Source organism: Bombina bombina, chromosome 4 (assembly GCF_027579735.1).
Source record: "Bombina bombina isolate aBomBom1 chromosome 4, aBomBom1.pri, whole genome shotgun sequence".
NCBI classification, from domain to species: Eukaryota; Metazoa; Chordata; class Amphibia; order Anura; family Bombinatoridae; genus Bombina; species Bombina bombina.
Genome location: NC_069502.1, coordinates 746654676 through 746681200, shown reverse-complemented (window position 1 = coordinate 746681200; position 26525 = coordinate 746654676).

The window sequence follows — 26525 nt, the reverse complement described above, 5'->3', positions numbered from 1 at the left end:
AAAAATGATTATGATAAAAATAATTATGATAAAAATAATGATAGATAAAAACTCGTCTTGTAATTGTATTCTTAAAAAATATATATTCTTAAAGAATATATATATATTATCTTAAGGGATAATAACATATATGATAAAAGTTCCAAAAATCTTCAAAATGTCTGAAACGTCTCATCTAAAAAGTCACATATAAAACCTTGTTAATTTTAAAAAAACTTGTGTATATTAAGAGCAAAGTTACTAATTTCCTAAAAACATCTTTCAACCACAGTGGATCAAGGCTAAGTTAGTGTATGTATGTGCCTTCTCCTGCTTTGAAGTGATAAGTGTAGTAGGCCGTCTTAAAGGGGAATAAAATAGGGATAAGATGGAAAAATTGTGTCAGATATAATGTATTCCTTGGTGTATCATATAGTCTATCTTTTTTATCTTTTTTCTAATTAAAAAGCTAGTGTGATAACACATGCAATCAAGTAATAAATAGGATAAAAGATAGTGTAAATGATACTATAAAACTGAAATTATAATTTAAATTTTCTTAGTCCTTTCTCAGGGATAATAGGTGTGACAAATCTTCTTTCTGATTAAGACCCTTAGGGAAGAGGCAGTCTAACATGAAGATCCATTTGGACTCATTATATAATAGTTTTTTCTCATGGTTGCCCCCTCTCCAATCATGTTTGACCTTCTCTATTCCAAAGTATTTTAGGTCTTTTAGATTACCTCCATGTTTTGTTGAGAAATGTTTGTATAACGGAGTTTCCGTATTGTTTTTCTCGATACACAATATATGCTCTCTGATTCTGTCTTTGAGAGTTCTTGAAGTTTGACCCACATATTGAAGGCCCCAAGTACAGGAGATTACATATATTACACTTCTATCGCAACATATAATGAGATCTCGAATCTTGTGTTGTTCTCTCTTGTCGTGAGAAGTGAATTTGTTAGGTTTTAAACCGTTCTTGCATGCCTTACAACTCGGACACAGGAAGAAACCCCTTACTGTTTTCCCTTGATAATCTGTTATATTTAAGGTCTTATCCCTTGGGATACTGGGAGCCAGCATATTTTTCAAATTGTTCGCTTTCCTATAGATAAACCTTGGGTTTGGTATGAGTTTCTCGCCTATTACATCGTCCTCCTTTAATACTCTCCAATGTTTCCTGACAATCTTTTCGATGATGTGTTTGTTGGCACAATACTCGGTGATCATAGGCACATCGATAGTATTTTCATCTGTTCTTGATGTTTGTTTCATTTTATATTTTATAAGATTATTTCTGTCGATGTTACATACTTCTTCTATTTTCTCTTCTATGATCTCTTTGTCATAACCTCTATCCACGAACTTTTGCTTCAATATGTTTGCTTGTTCCTCCCATTTACGTGGGTTGGAACAGTTCTTTCTCACTCTTAGCAATTGTCCCTTTGGGATATTTGCTTTCTAGATTGGGTGGTGGCAACTCATACTGTGTATATAGTTGTTGCAATCGACCTTCTTGAAGAAGGTCGATGTCTCAATCTGACCATCAATAATTTCTATTGATAGATCCAGGAAATTGATTTTAGTCGAGCTATGTTCATATGTGAATTTTAGATTCATTTCATTTTTGTTCATCACGTCAAATGTGTACTCTAGGTCCTCTAATGAGCCTTTCCAGATTATCAATATATCATCAATATATCTTGAGTAGAGGACCAGGTCCGCGCCGGCTGGGCATGAGTCCCAGAAGATCTGTTCCCATTTTCCCATATATAGATTTGCATAGCTCGGCGCGAACCTGGTCCCCATCACTGTGCCGCACATTTGTTTGTAGAATTTCCTGTCGTAACAAAAGTAATTGTGGCATAAGATAAATCTTATGCTATCCAGTATGAACTTTTGTTGATCCTCTGGAACTACTTGGTCTTTCTTGAGAAATGACTCCACTGCTTCCACGCCCTTTTCATGGGGGATGCTTGTATAAAGCGAGGTGACATCGCATGTTGCCATAATGTATTTTGGGTCCCAAACCACTTTTTCTAGAATCGATAAGACCTGAGTGGAATCTCTCAGGTATGATGGAAGCTTGGTAACGTATTTCTGTAGATTCTTGTCAACATATTCAGAGAGGTTACATGATAGTGAGCCAATCCCTGATATTATCGGCCTTCCTGGTGGGTTTTCTATGGATTTATGAATTTTAGGCAATTGGTAGAATACTGGAGTTTTTGGGTATTGTATTTTGATATAACTAAACTCTTTATCGTTTATAATTCCTTTCGCCTTTGCCTTAGTCAGTAGATCTTCTAGTTCGTTTTTGTAACTTGTCACTGGGTTATTGCATAGTTTTTGGTAAGTTTTCTCATCATCACATCCTATCTCAGCCATATGCCAATTACATCCCTATCCTATTAAGCTTTAAGCGCTCCCTTCACCTCACACACTTTCATGCGTCTGTCTTGGCATGATCTTTCACATTGCTGTTGGGTGACTTTATGCCACTCTTGGCGCAAACATTTAAACAGCACGGCTTTGTTTGATGACTTGTGACCATTCGTCTTCGTCTTGATCACTTTCCAGTAATTTTCAATGGGGTTCAGGTCTGGAGATCGGACTGGCCATGACAGGGTCTTGATCTGGTGGTCCTACATCCACACCTTAATTAACATTGTCAGAGCAGAAGCAAGCAAGTTTTCTTCCAGGATATCCTTGTATGTGGCTTGATTCATGCATCCTTCACAAAGACGAATCTCAAAAGTCAAAGAGATAAAAACGTATTATTTACCATTCACTTATAACAATAAACTAAAATACCATAATTATAGGAAAGCTTTTGTTAAGTAATATGTGTTTCAATACAAAAACATAACTCTTATTATTCTTTTATATACAAATAAGAAAAGTTTTACAAAAAAATTACAATTTAAAAATGAAATAAAAGACACTTCAATGGGAGGGAAATACAAAAAGACTTTCTATTAAATTAATCATATACATGTACATTATAGTGCATTTAATTCCTTATAGACTCATAGTGACATAACCCATTGTTCTTAAATCATTAATATGTAAGGACTCAATTAAGATTCCCATAACCCTCCTCTTGGAGCATTAGCTCCCACCTGATGTGGGTTTTGCATATGGTTTGGTCAAAGTCCTTTAGCATCAGAACAGTCACTAATAGGCCATCACTATCAGGGATGTTGGCCCTCACATATTAATGGCTTGATTGCTAGGTTTTGAGTCATCACCCAACAATGAAAAGTCTGCTTTTCATATTTGTAGCAGTGAAAGGGATATTACAATTATATAAAGATGGTATTAAAAAAAAGAAACTGATTATCTGTTGATTATTGGATATGTGGTTATTGTCATATTATAAATAAAATATAAAAATTTCGACTCACTGGTATGTTACATTTTTCACTCTAAAATGTGATATATTTTTTTCTGAGCATGTTCCTTAACACATCTTTTATAGTTGTGAACCGAAGCTAGCCTGCTCTCTCTTTCTTGACGATCTTGTGATTTTAAAAGGTTACTCTATGTCCCATACAATTTCTATCATTCTGGAGTCACTAATCTTTGGAAACAATGTGCATCACAGCTTTTTGTCATTCAAAAGGAACTTGGCTGACAAAACTAAGAATGAAATATGAGTCAAATATTTAGGCTAATGCTTGTTCTGCAGCTGGGCCAATTGTTGACAATTTTAGAATGCAATTTGTTACAAGCGATGACTTTCCAGAATATCAGTACGATTTATTACAGCTAACACATTTTTGCTTTTCATTAAGAGTGTGGTCACGGAACAAACAATGCACAGTTTTCTTATTGTTACATAATTGCAGTCTGTATTATTATTAGTATTATTAGTATTATCTTTCAATTGTGATAAGATAAGATTGAGACATACATTATTACAGGTCTCTGCTCCCTAGAGAGCTTAAAGGGACAACCAAGCCAAATTAAACTTTCATGATTCAAGTAGAGCATGCAATTTTAAACAACTTTCCAATTTACTTCCATTAACAAAATGTGCACAGTCTTTTTATATTTACACTTTTTGAGTCACCAGCCCCTACTGAGCTGTGCAAGAACTTACAGAATATACATATATGCATTTGTGATTGGCTGATGGCTGTCACATGATACAGGGGGGAGTGGAAATAGACAACTTTGAAATTTGTCAGAAAAAAAATCTACTACTCACTTGAAGTTCAGACGAAGTGCTTTTGCAATGTCTTTTTATAATGCATTGGTTGATTAGGCAAATCTACTGTATATACTGGTCCTTTAAAATCAAATTGATAGTTGGAGACAACCATGTTACATATATTCATTACCTATCTGCAGCTATTCATGAGCTAAATTCTTATGAGTGGATTTTGTTGTATCTTAATTTTGGACATACTGTTATCCAGCAAATATGGTTTCTTTCATAAATCACGAGCTGATGCTTATTTTATTGGGTGATCAATTCACCCCTCAAGTAAATTATCAGATGGTTCAAAACATTGTCTCAAGAGAACTAAAGACGATGTACTCAATAGTGGAGGTAAAGTGTCACAGTTTATTGATATTATATATTATATCTTACCTATCACTGTATAGAAAAAGTGTTATTCTATCATGGTTCACAATGAATGAAATATGCTCCGAGGAAACAATATTGCAATACAGTTACATGGCAGTCACTAAGTGTCTATTGGGTCTTAAAGTATACAGCAATATGTAGATCCTGTCCAGCAGCCCTCCGTTGTTTTGATGAATTGGAAAAAAATTGGTACAAATTTGACAGAGAGAAGTCAACAAGATATACTGTATAGACAAGAAAATTAATGTTAAACATATTTGAAATTGAAGAAGGAAACATTCATAAAACAGACCCTGAATAATACATCAGTATTATCTTAGCATGATGAAGAAGATGAAATAGGAGTGTTGATTGTTGGATATGTTTTCATATTAAATCAACATTTAATTATCATTTTACAAATAAAATATAAACTTATTATATAAAAATATTGTGGATTTTTCTGAATCCATTCCCTCCACATCTGTTGCCGTTGTGAATTGAGATTTGGTCTGCTCTGAATTTCTTGACAATATTGCATAAGGTTACTCTATGTTCTTCACAATTTGTACCATTCTGGAGTCACCAGACTTTGGAAACAATGTGCAACACAGCTTTCTGTCATTCAAAAAAGTATTTGGCTGAGGAAAAAAAGAGACGGAAATTTGGGTCAAATATTAAGGCTAGTGCTTGCTCTGCTGCTCGGCCAATTGTTGAAGTGATGACTTTTCAGAATATCAGTAAGATTTATTACAAAAAGCTGAATTTTGCTTTTCATTAACAGTGTGGTCACGGGGCAAACTGTTTATGCTTTTGTTATGATAACATAATCAATACTGCTTTCATATTGAAACCGATAAAATGGAGTTTCTAAAGCATTATCATATTCACATGGTGTTTATTATTATGGCTTCTGTTTTACTTTGTATTCACATACCTCCTCATTTCATTTTGCAAGTATACAAAAATGTTGTCAGGCAATATGGTTATAAGACCAGTAAATACAGTATATTTGTATAATTAACAAATACATGATACAAAGACAATGCAATAGCACTTAGGGGCCGATTTATCAACTTGCCTGCGGACATGATTCGCTGTAGCGAATCATGTGCGCCCGACAACGATAAATGCCGACAGCATACACTGTCAGCATTTATCATTGCACAAGCATTTCTTTTTGATCAGGATGATTGCAGTCCGCCACCTCAGAGGTGGCGGATGAGTTAAGAAGCAGTGGTTTTATGCTTCTTAACTCTTGCTTCTGGCGAGATTGAAGCATTAGCTGCTTGGTAAATCTACCCCTTAGTCTGAACTTTAATTGAGTAGTAGATTTTTTTCTGACAATTTTCAAAGTTATGTCTATTTCCTCTCCCACTGCATCACGTGACAGCCATCAGCCAATCACAAATGCATGTATATTCTGTGAGTTCTTGCACATGCTCAGTAGGAGCTGGTGATTTAAAAAGTGTAAATCTAAAAAGACTGTGCACATTTTGCTAATGGAAGTACATGGGAAGGTTGTTTAAAATTATCCCTTTAACCTTACCCTATTTGCAGTTAAAGGGACATAATACCCAAATGTTTAAACAATTTAAAGTGATGCAGCATAGCTGTAAAAAAGCTGACTAGAAAATATCACCTGAACATCTCTATGTAAAAAAGCAAGTTATTTTACCTCAAACGTTCCTCAGTAGCCACATCCCATTGTAAAGGATTTCTAAGCAGCAAATCAGTATTGTCTGTCCCGGGACAGCGGAAGGAGCGAGCTTTCGTGCACACTCATCTTATTTCCCTATTCAGTGTAAGGAAGTTTACAATGAACTCTCATGAGAGTTAAGTGAAATCTCATGAGATCACAGTAAAAGAGTTCATGACCTCAGCACTGCTGATGCTGATTGGCTGCTGTTCATTTCTTCATTTTTTTTTTTTTTTAACCTGCAGCTGAGCAACAGCTGAGTATAACTTTTTATACAGAACTTACTTTGCTGAGCTGAGGAGAATGTGAGGTAAAATATCTTCCTTTTTTTACATAGAGATGCTCAGGTGATATTTTCCTGTCAGCTTTTTACAGTTATACTGCATCAGTTTCAAGTGATTTAGCATATGAGTATTATGTCCCTTTAACATTCTACAACTGTTGCGCTCATGCAGCCTTCACCTTTAATTGACCCAGCTGAGATAGTAATTACTGAAATAGCAAAAATGTTGCATACATACAATTGAATATATATAAATATATTTCTGAATTATTAATTGTTTTTATATATGTTGTTTTAGGTTTAAAATGTGTTTGCATATTAAAAAACCCCCATAAAATATATAAAATATTATAGTAAAGATAATTTTAAGAAATCATATAATTTTATTGACTACGTGCGTAGCTACTTTTAAAATGTGATTTTTTTTTTCATATTAGTTGTCTAAGGCAATTATGTGAAGATCCCAAAGTTATAGTCACTTTTGCCAGCCATTTTATTAGCTTCAATATAAACATGGTATTTTTATTTTTTTTGTGCTTATGTAACTAAACTTTAAACAGGTTAAAGCCTGGGAGATGTACCAAAACTATATTTGGGATACTAACTTTTATATGTCACTAAAAAGTACTCAGTTTTATTGGTTGATCAGACCCTTTGGTAAGTAGTAAGAAGATCCAAAATGTTTTCTTCAGAGGAGACAGAAATTAATGTACTCAAAAAAGAAGACATTTTTAAAGAATTAGGGGCCTATTTATGATGGTGCGAGCGGACATGATCTGATATTGCGGATCATGTCCTCTGCACATCGATAAATGCCGACAGCATACGCTGTCTGCATTTATCATTGCACCAGCAGTTTTTGTGAACTGCTGGTTCAATACCGCCCGTCAGATTCGTGGCCAATTGGCCGCTAGCAGGGGGTGTCAATCAACTTGATCGTATTCGATTGTGTTGATTTCTGTCGATTTCTGTCTGCCGCCTTATAGCAGTCAGACAGGTTATGGAGCAGTGGTTTTTAGAAGGCTCGCCGGAAACACGGGGCATCAAACTCCATACGGGACTTGATAAATATGCCCCTTTGTTTCTTTTTGTATGGAGTTGTGAGGCAGCAGACACTCCAAGTACCATATATATCAATATAAACGTGTTATCTAAAAAAAAAAAGGTACTGAGCTAAATTTGTTGATCATCTACTAACAAGAGGAAAGATAATGCATTTTAACATTTCCAGTTTCAGTAAATTAGGTTTTGCTGTGACTTATTCTTTTGAGATAGATAAATGATAAAATTAAAAGATGAAAGTAAATTAATGTACATATAGAAGCTGGTATATTCTCCTAATCGATAGTTTGTATTTTCTTTTCATGCTGTTTCATAGTGAGCTTTATTTTATGTAATTTTGTATATGCACATTACATTATTTTCTTTACATTGTTTTAATTTTTAAATATTTTATTTCTTAAATATCTAATTCTAATATTTGTAACCATAATATCCAAAAAAAAGCCTAATTATAGCTACTACATGGTCCTGTCTTTTATAATTTCTGGCTTTAAGAATATTTATATAACTATTGTTTTGATAGATCTAAATAGGAGGTTGTATTTTTATTTTGTTTCTAAGAAACTGCAACAATGTTCAGAATAGCAAATTATTTCAGCAAAGGTACAGCATTTAATACAATAAGGGTAGTTGTAAAAAGTAATATGTTGGTGCATTGATTTAGTGTAGTAAGCAAAATGTTTGTTATGAAGAAAAAAAGTAGCAAAGGGATACAATGTTATCTATATGGCCCACATGAACTAACAGTTTCCTGTTGTGAAAAGCAAAAAAAAAGCATGTGAAAAGAGGCTGTCTGTAGCGGCTTAGAAACAGGCAGGATTTTAGAGGTTTAAATGTTATAAAGTATATTAATATAAAGTATATTAATATAACAATGTTGGTTGTGCAAAGCTGGGGAATGGGTAATAAAGGTGTTGTCTATCTTTTTAAACAATAACACTTTTGGTGTTGACTGTCCCTTTAAGGGGTTAAATACTTAAAGGGACATTAAACCCTAAATTTTTGTTTCATCATTCAGATAGAGAATACAATTTTAAACAACATTCCAATTTACTTCTATTATTTAATTTGTTTAATTCTTCAGATATCTTTTATTGAATAAATTACAATGCACATGGGTGAACCAATCACACAAGTCATCTATGTGCAGCCACCAATCAGCAACTACTGAGCCTATATAGATATGCTTTTAAACAAAGCCATAGCTTTTATTAGAAGCTTTTTTGATCATACAAGTACTGTATTATATAAAAATGCTTCTATTTGAAACTAAAATACATCCATATATAGCAAATAAATATGAGTGTATGTGTGTGAAGTGTTTTATGCTTAAGTTTTATTGCAATAGTACAATACATAAATACACATCAAGCACTGAACAGAAATACACAAGCAATGAAGAAACAAGGATCTCCTCTACCCTATAAAAATGCTAGTGAAAAATATGATATACTTGATTGTGCAAAATATATAAAAAATGCTAAAGTGTATATTGAAGAGAGGGGATATCAAATTTAAACTAACACTAATCAGATCTGATATATAAACAGTTGTTTACTCATATCACATACAATACAAATACATCCGTAAAAGCATACGCCACAAAAAATTAAGAATATATACCACAATACATAAAAATATACAACACAGTTAAAAAGAGTTCACAAAAACTCTATCTTACTTAAATGTTTTTCCAAACAAAGTATAAACTTCAGAATCTGAACCGTGAGGTTATCTGTAAAAATGAAAAAAGGATTCTTATGCATAGTCAAAACACACGGCTGCAACAATATATCCGTACTCACATTCCGATATAGCATTTAAACATCCAATGGCTGCTTGTAGACAACCGGTCAATACTCCTAAAACCTTCTAAAAAGGAAAAAGAAAGGGACAGGCGCAACAGCGACTCAAAGTATCCGTTTATTTAACATACACGTAAGACATACAATATTGCACTTACAGGATTGCAATAGGTTATTCGCCTTTTGTTTAAAAAGTGATCCTGGTTAATAGTGCGTGGTCTCTGTAGGTAGTTTGCAGCTCTTTTCCTTAAGAGGAGCTTTCGTTTGTAGCGGTCTTGTCTCTTTATTGGCAGCACAGTGTGCGGACGCTTTTGAACCCGGTCTGTTCTTTCAATCACAGACTTCCAAATGACTTTATTCCTACTGAACACGTTTCATCCGCTGCACGGGCGGACTTTCTCAACAGATGTTTTGGAATAGTTTTGTCCAAGACCGGAAGGGCTTTTAAATTTACCAGGCTTACTAGTGTCCCGTCCTTCAAGCTTGATTGACAGTTTTATACACTGTTTGGCTATAATGGGAAATGCTTAACAATTGTTATTTTGTTACTATGTTCTACTCTATACATGCACACACTTTTGCTTGTGTTTATACCATAAATACGATACACATATGTTATTCGCATTTAATCTTTAACACTTGAATGACCATAATAGTATACAACCTATACCCGTATTAACCTGATATAAGGTCATCTAAAATACTCTTAAAACGATATATACCTAATATAACCGTACCTATATCAGCAAATACCTGTAAGTTGATCGTTTATACTTCTTTAATTTTAAAAAACTTATAAATTAAATTACGTCTAAATATAGTAGAGATTCATCTGAAATTCTCTTACTACAGAACACACAAAAAAATGTAACCGCATATATATTAACAACTGATGTCTATGAATTCATTTTTTGTGACTTTATGAACTAAAAAAATTATTTTACATTGAACTAAAATCCATTATTTTTATTTTTTTATTTTTTTTGTTTATAATTCTCTACTACGATACCTTTTATGTTATTTAATAGGTGGTTAATTAATTCTTGGACATTCTAAAATATTTAGCGCAATAGATATTTAATTGTTTGTTGGAAAATAGAGATAGAAAGTAAGAATGAAAAAGAACATTCTGGACTTACTTTTGATGTTAATTCAAGGGTTAAATCATAAAAGCTTGTAAATCTATATCTATATTCAAACCTTTGGGGGACATACTACTTAATGTGTGTATCCACCTTGTTTCAGCTTGTCTTAACTTTTATAAACGGTCTGTACTATTACTGTCTATAAACTCTAATACTTTAACTGTGATACCCTTACTTTTACAGTTATGTTTGTATTTGGAGTGTTGGGATACACTGTGTCCCTCTAACCCATTCTTAATGTTATTTAGGTGTTCAGACACTCTTCTTTTTATTTTTCTCTTTGTGCGACCTATATAGATCAGTCCACATAAACAGGTTAGTTGATAAACAACGTAAGTGGAATTGCAAGTTGTTCTACAATTGATATTAAATTTTTTTTGTTCTGTTCCAATTCAGTGTATACTCTGTTATTTTATCAATCATGCTGCACATACAACAGTCCTTTCTGTAGCATTTGTATGTACCATTATTTAATGTTAACCAAGTAGGTTTTTGACTAGATTTATTATTTTGCTTATGTTTTAATTTTGAAGGGGCTATAATACTTTTCAAATCTCTATTCTTTTTGTATATTATGTTGGGTTGTTTATCTATAAGATCTTCTAATAAGGGATCAGCAAGTAGTACATTCCAATGTTTATTAAGAATGGACTTAATTCCCGTTGCACCCTCGTTGTAGGTGGTGATGAATTTAATGCTTTCTTTTTTCTACTTATATTTATTATTTTCTATTTCGGTCTTCTTTCCTAAGAGGTTTGTTCTTGGGATATTCAATCCTTCAATTTTTGCTTTTTCTATAATTTCTTTTTTGTACCCCTTTTGTTTAAATTTTTCTGACAAAATGTCTGCCTCATTCTTATAATCTTCAATATTGGTACAATTTCTACAAATGCGTCTAAATTGTCCCCCGGGAATATTATTTTTCCATGCAGTTAAATGACCACTACTAGAATGTAAATACCCATTTCTATCAGTGGGTTTCCTATAATTTTTGGTGGCCACTTTACTACTTTCATCAAAATATAATATAAGATCTAAAAACTCTATATTTCCCTTTCTGACATTTTACTGCTAAAATTTAGATTAAAATTATTACTGTTTAAAAATATTAAAAAATTCTTCGCTTCTATTTTTGTACCTGTCCAAATCATTATAATATCATCGATATATCTAAAATATCGATGTATATGTTGTTTGAATTGATGGTCACCCCATATTTTTTCATTTTCAAACATCCCCATGTGAATATTAGCATATGAGGGGGCCATATTCGTAGTCATAGTGGTACCTTGTATTTGATTGTTATATGTCCCCTCGAAAAGTAAAATAATTATGTGTAAGAATGTAATTAATACAATCTGCTAAAAATTCAATGTGTATTTGTGGGATATTCCAAGTGGTGCTTTGTGTTAAAAAGGCTTTCACATCCTGACTATGGGGGATATTAGTATACAGCGAGGACACATCGCATGTAATCCATAGAAAATTACTACTCCAATCTAAGCCCTCAAATTTGTTAATGGTATCAGTAGAATCTTTGAGGTAAGATTTAAGGCTTTTTGCCATTGGCTGTAAATACCAATCGACATACATTGATAAGTGGCTACTTATAGAATCGATTCCTGAGACGATTGGTCTTCCCGGAGGTTTTATGGGGTCTCTATGGATCTTGGGGATGTGGTAAAAAATGGAATTTTGGTATTTTGTCTATAGATAAAGTTATATTCCTCACTATTGATAATGTTCTGTTCTTTAGCTTTTGTTAGTATATTGCATAATTCATTTCTATATCTTTCAGTGGGGTCCTCTTCTAATACTTGATAAACTTTGCTATTACCTAACAATATATGAACTTCTGCCAGGTAGTCTATTCTATTCTGAACCACGATCCCCCCACATTTATCTGCTTGGCGAATGATCTCTGTGTTTTGACTTAATTCTTTGAGAGCTTTGCTCTCCTTACTTGTAAGATTATCATTATATTTGTTAATAAACTTATTATGGTGTTGTTGAATTTGTCAAGTTCTTCTGGGACTAGTTTGTTATATGTATGAATATATTCGCTTTGCGCATGAAGGGGGTAAAACGTTGATGGAGGTTTAAGCCCACTATGTTCAATCTGAGTTTCTGTATCATGGATACTTAAATTTAACAACTCATTTTCATATTCCTCTTGTTTTGCTGTTTCTTGTGTGGAATTGTCATGTTCTATTTGTTTTAAGATATTAATTGATTTAATTTCATCTGAGCTAAAATTTTGTATGCTATATTTTTGTTTGTTACATTGGTAATCCTTAGCGTAGTATCTTTTAAGGTTCATAATATATTTTTGGAGGTCAATATAAGTTTCAAACTTATTTGGTGTTTTTTTTGGGGCAAATTTTAGACCCTTAGATAAAAGACTTACTTCCTCCTCCTTCAGTTTGTTGTTAGATAAATTGTAAATATCATTTGTTGCTTTATCTAGTTCCATCTTTTTTGCTTGTTTTTCCCTGATTTGTAATCCTCCTCTACATCCTTGCTTTGTTCCCACCCTCTTTTCATAGTTCTCTGTCCCCCCTGATGTCTCCAATTGTCCTCTGTGTCTATTTTCTGGTGTTGATGATGGTAACGATATCCTAAAACCTTATTCTCCACCTTCTGATAAAGATCCCCAATGTATTTTCTTTCCAATTCACCTTATGATGTATGATGTCGTTAGCCCTCTTCACCTTAGCAGATATCGCTAGTCGAGTATTAAAACAATCCAGCTTCAATCAGTACCAGGCAATTTCAGGCTAGCTCCACTACGGTAGCCTCTGAGTCCCAAACTGAGCAATCCGTTTCAAATCTTTGTCAAACTCCCAAAGATTTGAAATGCGTTTTTCAGTTTGGGACTCAGAGCGTCCTCCTCGAGGGGCATGCAATAATTGGATGAAGCCAGATTCATCATCCATCTGCTAAATAAAGTATTAGATGTGGGCGGAGGAAAGGCGCAATGTTTACCATCAGATATCCTGAAAATCTGGCCTGTTAGGTAGGCCTGAGGCCTGAAAACCCCTGGTCTAAGACATCTCCATTATTTAGGATATTAAAATCCACACTGGCCCTGAGGATATTTGGAACATCTGGGTATAACAGGTAAATTTACCTTGCTCTATTCTTACATCCGAGTTTGTGTTTGCAAATAGTAAAAGATTTATATACAGCTGATTCTGCTATTAAAAGGTTTTGTCAGCAATCTTTAGTGTGTTTGCATTGTTCACTACTGATCCATCCTATAACCTTCCCTATGCTTAAAGGGGCCATTTTTTTCTTCCATGACTAAATTAGAGCATGTGATTTTCCAATTTGTTTCTATTATGTAATTTGTTTTGTTCTTTTGGTATCCTTTGTTGAAAAGGATACCTTGGTAGGCACAGAAGCTGCTGATTGGTGATTGGTGGTTGCACATATATGCTTCATGTTATTGGCTCACCCATGTGTGTTGCTGTTTCTCCAACAAAGAATACCAAGAGAATGAAGCAAATTAGATAATATAAATAAATTGGAAAGCTGTTTAAAATTGTATTCTGTGTCTGAATCATAAAAAGAAAAAAGGTTGTGTTTCATGTGCCTTTCATGGGACAATTATACAAATAATTATGGTTTGGTAGCCAGCTAAATGGTGTTTCTTAAGAAAGAAACATGAATGAAGGACAGCAGCGATATTTTAGTTTGAAACACTATTGAAATGAAGGTGAGTGGAAATAAATATGCTATAAGTTAACATATGTAGTGCAACAATGTGTTTATATCATGAGCTTATTTATCCCTGGAGGGTTTTCCTACTATCATTAAAGGGACATAAACCTAATAGTTTATGTATTATATCATATATAGCAAAAATAGAATAGAAACAATAATCCTGGAATGAGTTAATTAAAAACGTCTTTTATTGAGAATATGTTAAAATCGAAAGGCACACATAGAAAGAAAAGTAGCACCAGGTGTGGCACTGTCTGGCTTACGCGTTTCGGCTTTAAGCCGTAGTCATAGGTAGTTATATCATATATATAATTACTGTGCTATTGTACAAATCTCCATATATTTACTTTGCATTTCTTTATTTAAACCCTTGGGAACTGAAATTTCAGCAGGACTGGATTCTTAAACAGATCACTGCCATATTGGAGTGTAGGTACTGTATACTCTTCCTCAATTAGCTGAGCAGTCTACAACAGAGATTGGGGTGTCATCCTTCTTGCAGCAACATACAAAAAAACAAACATTTTTGGTACTAATCCACAATTTTTTTTTTAAATTAGACAATGGATAACGTGCAACACATCAGTAGTCATCTAATTATTATCCTGCTCTTGCCCCAACTATTACATTGGTAAAACTGGAAGAGAATTGAAAGATAGCGTAAAAGAGCACAGAAATGAAATAAAGCATAAAGACATTGATAGTCCCGTGGCTAGACACTTTGCAGCATGTCATGATGCAAATTACACTTGTTTAAAAGTAATAGTTATTGAGCACCCCAAACAAAAGAGAAGAGGTGCAAATTATGATAAACTTCTTCTCCAACAAGAATCCAAATGGATGTATATATTGCAGACATTAGCCCCTAAGGGGTTAAATTAAAAAACTGAATACACTTGTTTTTATGTAAATATGAACTAAATGTATGACAAACGCATGTTGTTCTTCTGTTGTTTCACATTATATCAATGACTAGTATTAGTTATTGTATTTATAATATAATCTGCAAAAAATACAAATAAAATTGTTTATTAATAAACTACACTGTTGCTATGCTGTTGCCTCTCTCTAAGTAACTAGTCCATTTAACATATTTTTTAAATGTGTATTTAATCAGCAATAAGTATTAGATATAGCTTTAAGTAAGCTCAATATATATTTGAATGGATGATATGAAAGAGCCGTTTAGGCTCACCGACAGCTATCTGACGAAGCCCTGGCCAACCCCTAAGTGGGAGGGGCAAAACGCGTCATCTGGCATTACACACATGGTTTAAGTTACAATATAAGGTGGGGGAAGCAGAGTGATTTAAACAGGAGGCTTATGTAAGTAAATAGTATCTGAAATAATTTCTGATTATGTATATAATAAGACTACCTGCCGCAGGTCAAAAGCTAAGAGCAAATAACAACTAACAAAGTAATTGTACAAGATTATACAATTAAGTATAAAGAGCTTTTTATCTGCGTTAGAAAGTAAGGATTCTGCTTATAGTATATATGTCATCCGTATAACATTGGTAAAAATTTAATTATCATTCACTCTAAATAACTGTATTCAAAATGTCTTAAAAATTTAAGGAAGAGAAGGGGGGCAGAGTCGGCGCTCAAAGGAGATGGCCGCAATTTGGTTGAGCCCTGTGAATCCAGCTCAAAGATAACTTAATTTAATGCACAACAATGCTTTATATAATCAAGGAAATTATCTTCCTAGCATGGGCTAACCCAGTGGAACACATTAGCAGCTTCTAACGGCATCGAGGGTGCTACTAGCATCTTATTTGGGCATGATCACTGTCAAAGCAGATAACATAGAAAGGCCTTCTAATCTACCTAACCTCCTGGGATCGGAACAGAGGTGAGACTGCTGGCAGCTCTACATTTGAGGAGGCTAACATCCGTGGCAATCGGACTAACAGGGGATTACATAGCAGAAAGGAAAGTCTCATCCAGAGATTAAACAGTCCTCTTTGCCTGTAAATCAGAATACTCACACGTGGCGGTGGCCATCTTGGCTGAGCTGAATAGGAATGACTGGAGGTAAATAGCGCAACAGACATGAAAACAAAGTAAAGAAGCACATAAATCGCCTTTATCACTCCACCGGAGAGCCCTAAGCATAACCCAATAGCCACATAACATACATTCTGTCATCGTGTACATCAGTCTAACACTACTTGAATACACATGCATGACAATGCTGACAAACGTTAAAGACACACAGCAAATTGACAAATATATTTGGCACAATACCCGCTAACTAGGAAAGATCCTGGCTACCATCTCCCCCCTCGGTACACTGGAGTAAGAAACAGCTCCTCTTATTTAGCGACACTCAAGCCAGTGTTTATCTCCCATAAGTGCAGCAGCACTCTTACTAAATATGGCAGCATATATTAACAGAGCGATACACTACATGACACACTAGATGCCCAGTTTACCGCTCTCATACAGGAGTTGAGATCTGATTCCAGCCCAGTCCAAAGCTGACGTGATGAACATGGGAAAGAGTCTAATGGCAATTTATTTGCTGCCCCAGTCTATTCTTGCGGTCCTGATCAGTACACATGAAACAATACCTTTAATGCTCAGTGGGGGAAGGAGGACTTTAATATACTCCCTGCTGACTAACTTAGAGAGGAAAATGTGCTGCAACTTTGAGAGTCTCACTCTGCTGATAGCAAGGGGGAGCGTAGCGGATCCTGTATCGGGAGATGAGAAAACAGATCTCCAAATGCTCACTAAAACCCATACAGCAGCGGAGGAGCCGCAGATCAATTACCCCTTAATGAAAAACTCAAGTTCTACTACCCTATCAGAAGCGCTGTGGATGCCTGCATACCTGATTTGAGTATAGTCACGTCGTCCCTGCTGTTTCATTAGACTTGTAGCCCTCTTCAAACTCAGAGCCCGGTGAGGCCAGCAGTACCGGAGGACATGACTCCTATAGCCCAGAGCAATCTGTGCAACAACGAAGCCACAGATGAGCCGTTCTCAGGGGATACTAAGAGCAGGCACTGTCTCCCTATTCCAAGGGAGTCCTTCAATTTCCATGCTCACTGGGACATATTAGCCTGTTGTTTCCTTTACAGGTATCACACAGAAGACTATGCTTAAACGCCCAAAAATGTGTGCTTACCTTTAAGTTTTATTCGCTTATTAATTCCTATGTACCTCATTTATTTCTGTATACACTGTGATCTCTGTTTATGCATATACATTAGTATAGCATTACTAGCTATTTACTGCATAGAACTTCAGATAGACTGAGTCACAAGTTAGCAAAAATATATATTGGGTTTCATATAACCCCCTCAGACTAGGTGTTTCATTTGAGGTTACTACCTCTTATCTTAATTACACCCTTTACTCTGCTAGTTTTATAGTTTGAGGGTTTAATACAGTTAATATCTGGAATTTATGGACCTGTGAGTTCATATTGAGCCTCAATAAGTTTAGTATGAGACTAACCTCAGTCTATTATTTTCACACAACCCCTCGTCCTCAGATTTCACCCTAAAGATGTATAGAGACTTTCTTTTGCCTATTTTACTAAATATGATATCCCTATGTTGCCTCATACTCAGTATCTGCACCCTCTATCACTACATCCTATGTTTTTCATTAAGTTCATATTGCATAACCTGAAGTCTTTATTATAAACATACTATTGGGGCATGTTGAGTTTTGATCCTGGTCCTTCTAATTTATTGCCTCATAAATAGGGTCCTGACTTAGTTCCCTCAGTTAGTAGGTGACCAGCTTGCTATCCATTTAAAAGGTTCACTTCAGGGTTTTTTTAAATATTCCTGTTTCTTTTGTAATTTTCAGTCTTTTTAGCACTATGTCTATACATAGCGTACAGAGCTGTAATTTAAATGGGTTATGGCCTTGTTGTTTGCTGCTAATTTATACGTATGGGGTATGAGAGACCTTTAGGGTTTCACACATTTTAAGTACTGCTTAAGCTGGGGACTGTCTGTTTGGCACTGCGTATGCTAGGCATTGTTTGTGCTGGGTGATGTGTGTGCTAGGTGCGATGTGTGCTAGATGCGGTGAGTGCCAGGTGCGGTGTGTGCTAGATGCGGTGAGTGCCAGGTGCGGTGTGTGCTAGGTACTACACGTGCTGTACAATGTGTGTTACACATTCTCTTTAACGGTAGCTACATCTAGGATGTTCCTTCTATATAACTACATATTTTAGCCTACTATACAAATATTTGCCCTTCCCATACCCTTCCTAAACCTAGCTGAGCGATACCTATTGCTGATTCTCCAAGAAAAGCACTGGTCTATATCCTTCAACTTGTCAGCTATAACTCATTAAATTAACGATGCCCCTCTAGTGCACTACGCCCAATATGACCATTTTTTATTTATTTACGCTTTCACTTTACATCCAAAAGTATTAATGCAGCTTGCACTTTAAGACCCAGGTACAGTATGTGTTGGGAATTGGGTGTTCTGGGTACTGGGTGTGCTGGGCATCGTGTGCACGGGGTAGCATGTGTGCCGGGTTCACTGTGTGCTAGGTACTGCGTGCGCTAGGCAGGGCGGGTGCCGGATACGGCGTGTGCTAGGTACGGTGTGAGCTAGGTACGGTGTGAGCTAGATACAGTGGGTGCTGGGTACAATGTGAGCTAGTTACAGTATGTGCTAGGTATAATGTGTACTGGGTACAGTGTGTGCTGGGTATAGTGTGTACTGGGTGCCGTATATGTGGGGTGCCGTGTGTGCTGAGCACTACGTGTGCAGTGTGTACTGGGTATTGTGTGTATTAGGTATAATGTGTGCTAGGTATAGTGTGTGCTGGGCACTATGTGTGTAGTGTGTGTTGGGTACTGTGAGTGTTAGGTACAAAGTGTTCTAGGTTCAATGCGTGCTAGGTGTGATGTGTGCTGTGTACAATGTGTATTAGGTACAATGTGTGCTAGGTACAATGTGTGCTAGGTACGATGTATGCTAGGTACAATGTGTGCTAGGTACAACGTGTGTTAGGTTCAATGTGTGCTAGGTTCATTGTGTGCTAGGTGCTGCATGTGCCAGGTAAGGGGGGTGCCGGGTACGGCATGTGCTAGGTACGGTGTGTGCTAGGTACGATGTGTGCTAGGTACGATGTGTGCTAGGTGCGATGCGTGCTAGGTACAATGCGTGCTAGGTACAATGCGTGCTAGGTACAATGCGTGCTAGGTACAATGTGTGCTAGGTGCAATGTGTGCTAGGTACAATGTGTGTTAGGTACAATGTGTGCTAGGTACAGTGTGTGCTAGGTACGATGTATGCTAGGTACAATGTGTGCTAGGTACAACGTGTGTTAGGTTCAATGTGTGCTAGGTGCTGCATGTGCCAGGTAAGGGGGGTGCCGGGTACGGCATGTGCTAGGTACGATGTGAGCTAGGTACAATTTGAGCGAAGTACAGTGTACCTAGCACACATTGTACCTAGCACACATTGTACCTAGTACCCACTGTACCTAGCACACGCCGTTCCTCGCACCTCCCTTGCCTGGCACATGCAGTACCTAGCACACACTGTACCTAGCACACACTGTACCTAGCACACACTGTACCTAGCAAACACTGTACCTAGCACACATTGTACCTAGCACACATTGTACCTAGTACCCAGTGTTTGCTAGGTACAGTGTGTGCTAGGTACAGTGTGTGCTAGGTACAGTGTGTGCTAGGTACTGCATGTGCCAGGCAAGGGAGGTGCGAGGAACGGCGTGTGCTAGGTACAGTGTGAACTAGGTACAGCGGGTACTAGGTATCATGTGTGTTGGGTACGGTGTGTGCTGGGTACAGTGTGTGCTGGGTACAGTGTGTGATAGGTACAATGTGAGCTGGGTACAATGTGAGCTGGGTACAATGTGAGCTGGGTACAATGTGAGCTGGGTACAATGTGAGCTGGGTACAGTGTGAGCTGGGTACAGTGTGAGCTGGGTACAGTGTGAGCTGGGTACAATGTGAGCTGGGTATAATGTGAGCTGGGTATAATGTGAGCTGGGTATAAAGTGTGCTGGGTACAATGTGTGCTAGGTACAATGTGTGCTGGGTACAGTGTGTGCTGGTTTCAGTGCGTGCTAGTTACAATGAGTGCTAGGTGCAGCGCGCGTTAGATGCAATGAGTGCTGGCTACAATGAGTGCTAGGTTTACTGTCTGCTGGGTACTGCGTGTGCTAGGCAAGGTGGGTGCCGGGTACTGCGTGTTCTGAGCATAGTGTGAGCTAGGTACAGTAGGTTCTAGGTACTATGCGTGTTGGGTACAATGTGTGCCAGGTATGATGTGTGCTAGATACAAGGTATGCTGGGTACAATGTGGGTTAAGAACAGTGTGTGCTAGGTATATTGTGTGCTGGGAACTGTGTGCGCTGGGTATGGTTTATGCTAAATACAATGAGTGAAGTACAGCGAATGTGTGCTGGGTACGGCATGTGCTAGGTGTAATGAGGGCCAGGTGTAGTGGATGTTCGGCACAATAAGTGCTGGGTAAAGTATGTACTAGACACAATGTGCATATTACTTGTCTCTGGAATTAAATCTAATCTATAAGTATCACCCCTCCCCCCCCCCTTATTTCTAGAGCCCACGCTAGGGTTCCACCTTGGTGAATTATTTTCACCACATATCCCTGCAGTTTACTTATGATATATCAATGTTTGAAAAGCTATTGCAATTGGACCTGCGTGTCCGATCCTTTTGTTTGTGTATGTTGGATCAGGGTTCCTGCGTGTCCCCAAATGTTACCTCTTATTCTAAAACCGAATAAAAATGAATTTTAAAAAAAAATTTAAGGAAGAGAAAAGACACAAACAGCTTGAGCTCATATTATTAAAAACACTAAAACCAGCAAAAAAACTGGGACACCCATTCAAATAATGAAGTTGAATATAAACCAGCAGTGACTATAACAGACTATCAAAAGCCCTTACAATTCGAGGGCTACATTTAAATTGTTTTAATCATTAACATTTTAAGCTAACTGCTGGATTTGAATATTGTGGTATATATATGGGAGATCAGTTTGTAAGCATGGTAAGCAGGATAAAACAACGGAGAGACAGGGCTACTCTAAAAGACCCCTGACGCGCGTTTCACAAAAACGCTTCTTCAGAGTTTTGGTTTGCAAATTTCAAGAGAAGCTACAAAAGTGCTATTTAGTGGCGATAACAACTTAGCCCAATACCGGTGGACTGGATCATAAAGTTACAAGGTACTTTTGCAAGTGGTGTTATTACATGAGCCTCTGCATATAAGTATAATTCCTTGGGATTGATCCGCAATTGATATACTTGCACCGGAGTATTTAAGTATTTGGATATGGACATTTTCCGTTTGAACTAACATACCCTTGTTACCATTTGGAGCGTGCATTAGCACTAAGTGCTCCTAACCTTGCTGCAAAAGGACTTTCAGTTTAGCTGTTTCGGAAGCGTGCTGTTTGCACTAAGTGCTTCCTATTTCATGAATATTTAGCAAACTGAATTTGTTTGTGTTTATATTTGTTATCAATACATATGATGCGATATTCAGCAAATATTTGGTCTGAATAAATGGTGTTAAGTGTTACTTTTGTTTTCACAATAAATGCAAGATTGGTTTATAACTTTGCATCGGTGCGGCCTTGCCATTCTTTGACTTTTGAATAATTATCATTAGTCCTCTCTTTTTTCTTGTGCATAAATTATCATTAGTGGCTTCATGCACTTTGCACTTTATATTATTAAAAACAGTTTTTGAGTGCCACATCTTTTATAAAATTCTTCCTCAATTAGCTGCAAACTTCACTATTGAGGTACGGATGAAGTGGTATCTTTCAATCAGCAGGGCTTGCAACTGGCTTTGTACTATGCGCTGTAAGTGTAAGTGCGCAATACAGCTGACAGAGAAAGCCAGAGAGTTTGGCTTATGAGGGATTGCGTGCAGGAGAGTGAGCATGTGTACTTGTTGTCCAGTATGGTGATGCTCCATTTAAAGGGACACGAAACACAAAATATTTATTTCCTATACAATTTAAATTTAAACAATTTTCCAATTTACTTCTGTTGTGAAACGTGCTTCATTCATTTGGTATCCTTTGTTAAAGTAGTAACTATATGCAGTACTGGGAGCTAGCTGAGCACATCAGGTAAGCCAAAGACAAGTGGTATATATGTAGAGCCATCAATCAGCAGGTACCTCCCAATAGTGCGTTGCTGCTTCTGAGTCTACTTAGTTATGCTTTTAAACAAAGGATATCAAAAGACCAAAGCAAATTAGATAATAGAAGTAAATTAGGGTCTGCGTGGTATATTGTCCCAAGCCAGCAAAGTATAGAGAATTGATAACATAGTCATTTAGAAGCAAATCATAAAATTTTAATTTTAAAGGGACATAAAACCTATTAGTTTAAGTACAAGACCACCATGCAGTTGAACAAATTGCTATACATTAATTTTTACTTCACTCACATTCCCTTTTATGACCCCCTTGAAAAGAACGTTTAGCAGTGCTGGATTCTTAAAGGGGCAGACATCAATTCTCTAAAACAGGTGGCTGAATCTGGAAGTACCAGTGAGTGGAATGCCTGAATCTCTGTAAAATGTGGTTGTCCTCTTACCTCTATATCCTTCTTCCAATCTTATCTTTTTAACTGTTTCACAATTAAAGATTTATGTATATTATGCATCTATTTACAGAAAACACCACTGTCACTGTTCGTTGCATTATTTGTAATAACTATTTGTTCAAGAGACTTAATTTATGCATAACTTTGTAAATAACGAAACTGCTGGATTGTCCTTGCTTTGTATTTTGCTCTTGATATTTTTTGATTTAATAAAGCATAAAAAAAAATGTGGTTTACAGTCCTCATTCACTATGGGATTAAGGAATGTCTTCAGTACAGTACATTTCAGCAGCGGGGCACCAGCATAAATAAACAGATGTGCACCCAGAGCAGAAGGGGGACAGCAAGACAGAGCAGATTGGTCAAGGACAAAGTCACAGAAAGGAATGGGATTAACACTGTAGACAATGGACACTGGACATAGCATCAAAGTGTTATCTCTCGGTAAGCCAGGCGGGCGTCCAGGGCAGCACTGGATCCATGGCCCATCCGTAGTACATACAAGGACTAAGAGTAGATATTTTAAAAACTTGGAGCAGCAGTTTTTTATGCTAGAGGGGCAAGTGACCCCTCAAATTATGAGATACTCTCTTGTAGAATTCAGCAAGACAGGACACTAAGAAATCAGGAGGTAGGGTAAATTAATCCGATGGAACTTTCAGCAAAATACATGTAAATAGTACTACTATTAGATAGCTAACATTTAAAAAATAGCTTGTAGAGCAATTATTACACAAAGTTGGAGACTGAGTTTCTCTAAAAGTTATAGAACTATACTGGAATTATAAAATATAAGCATTATAATAGAGTATCAGACATGGAAGTCATAATATAATAATTATGTAAATGTTATTAAATTGTAAATACAGAAGGATGCTTCCATTATTACCAAAGGCATATGCTCTTCTTCTCAGAGTTCCTATCCAAAAAGATGTCCTTAGAGCAATATCTAAGAGATTAAGCTGATCAATTAAGATTTAAAAATATATAAAAAGCACAGTGTTATCAATAAATATAAATAACCATTACCCACAAAATACACATGACCACTATACCCATGATGCCCTTGTTCAAATGGCTTTATTAGTCATCCACACTTATTATTATATTATAATAACATGACAATCTGTACAAAGCTATCAATCAAAACACCTCTAATGTAATATATAAACCTACAAAATGGCTATTGTATTGGTTATTTTCATTAGCAATTACATTTTTGGTGACAATATCAAGAATGTAACAATGGAAGTCATGCTTTTCTCGAGCTGTCTATTTAGGGGTTATTGCCTTTTATTAGCAGAAGCAATTTGGATTGTGATCACTGGAAATTCATGGTGACAATATTCAATGAAGTTCAAAATTCAATATTAGTCAAAAACATTAGCAAGATTGTGATCAACTCCACAGAAATATATGAACAACAGATCAATAATCAAATCCACTAACAAATTAGAGCATTTATTTTAGCACTTTTATGTCCCTTTAACCCCTAGACTGTAGAGTGCAATATAAAATGGCTGGTACGTTAGACCTAATAGGGGGGGGCGGGGATTGGTAAGTTAGTGATGTCACCTCATATGGACATGGTGATGTCACTCAGACTTGAAAACCCAGAAGTGCTAGGCTGATTTTAAAACATTGTTTATCTTGGGGCTATACAGTGTTTATATGGGGGTTATCATAAATATAAATTAAGACACACATACTTATTGTATTGAGACTGTCTTTAGGTACCTAAAACTGGTTATCAAGAATGCCTAGGGACCCCGAAGGCCCCTTATTTTTAAATATCATTAAATGCGCATGCAGGGACCAAAGTGAGTATCTATCTACAGATCAGAATAAATTAATAGTGTCCTCAAATTTAGCACCCAAATTTCAAAGAAGAGTTTATCCTCTTAAATAATGGGCTTTGTGTGTAAAGTCAGGTTATCACTGAAGTGGCAGTATTTCCCTAGCTAACAAATATCTGAAGTTAAATAGACTGGTGTATAGGTGCACATAAGAGCCCAGGGGCTCCATTTATCATTCAGTATCCACATTTAATATTGCACAAGATTCAAAGAATGACCGTCATTATATGTATAAGCTTGATGTGAGAATAATAAAACAAAAATGTCTAAAAATGCATATTATATGATTGACACCCCCTGCTCAAGCACAAGCAGGGGGCGGTATTGCACAAGCAGGGGCTGCCAGTCATAAAATATGCATTTTTAGATATTTTTGTTGTATAATTCTCAATACATGCTTATACATATAATAATGGTATTCATTCTTTGATATTGCTGATCCTGCTGAAAAAACAATAAATAAATCGTATGAGTTTCCCCCTGAAAAGTTACCTACAGTACTGTTTAAAAGGGAGCAGCATCTAAAAGATCAAAAACAGCTAAGCACAGGGCTGTGAAATGGCTGAGCAGTGAATAGGTTTCACAATCTTGGGCTGAATTTTCTCTCTTTGTAATTAAACAGATGTTCTCTTACAGCATCAGACATTTTTGGTAAGTCATCTATAATTTGTAGTATCCAATAGAGCAGAAGAATGCTACACACCACAAGTATTTCCAGTCATATCAACATCTAACCTTTACTGGGCTAGTTTCATGCAAAAGACATCTACTGTATATGTTCAGCAAGAAGCTCCTGCAGAATATGGAGTATATTAACCAACTTAGCCTCCATAAATATTGAAGATACTGAAAAATAGCCTCAGATATTACTGAGGTTCGTACCCTCTACCCAAGGAGAGGGTCTGTAATTGTCCCTCAAATCTTTGCATGAACACAATGTGTGGCTTTGGCTGTAAAAATAGGCTCAATCTATCCACATTGTTCAGCCAAAAACATTGTCACTAAATATCTCAGTTTGTAGAATAGATGATTTAGGATGACACAAAAAACACATATTCTATAAACAGCCGCTGCAATGACTGCCTCCATAAATGAACTTTTCACATGTTTAGATAATTTGTTTTTTTAAGTATGATAGACATTTGCTGAATTTAAAATTTAAAGTGATGGTGATACAGAATTACAATGGGCTAGATTACAAGTGGCGCTGTAAGGTTAGCACAGGTGCAATATTGCAATATAGTGATTGCGTACCACCGACTGCAATTATAATTTGCGCTCAATGGGTTAGCCTGACTGAAGACCTGGCACAAAGGCTTATGACTAAAAATAAATGTGCACCAAACACAACATGAATACATTATAATAAAGTGTTACACTCATATATACACTATATGATTAAATTATTCATATAAATATTAATATTTTTTCTTTTTAAGGGTTAAAAGGTATATGGTATATGGAAAAGTGTTTGAATGGAAAGGGATATAAATATATATATATATATATATATATATATACACACATGTGTATATATGTGTTTGTATGTATGTAAATACATATGTAAATGCATAAATACACATACCTAAATATAGATATATATTTAAAAAAAAAAATCTATGTAACGCACACTTGGTCTGTCGCAGTTTTGGGTTAACGTGTGAGCGATAAGTGTTTTTTTTAAAGTGGGCTCCAGTCTATGGGGAGAAGAAGCTGATGCTGTCACGATATCTGTTAGCGCACATTAGGTTTCGCTCATGCGCAAACAATTTACTTTCAACTT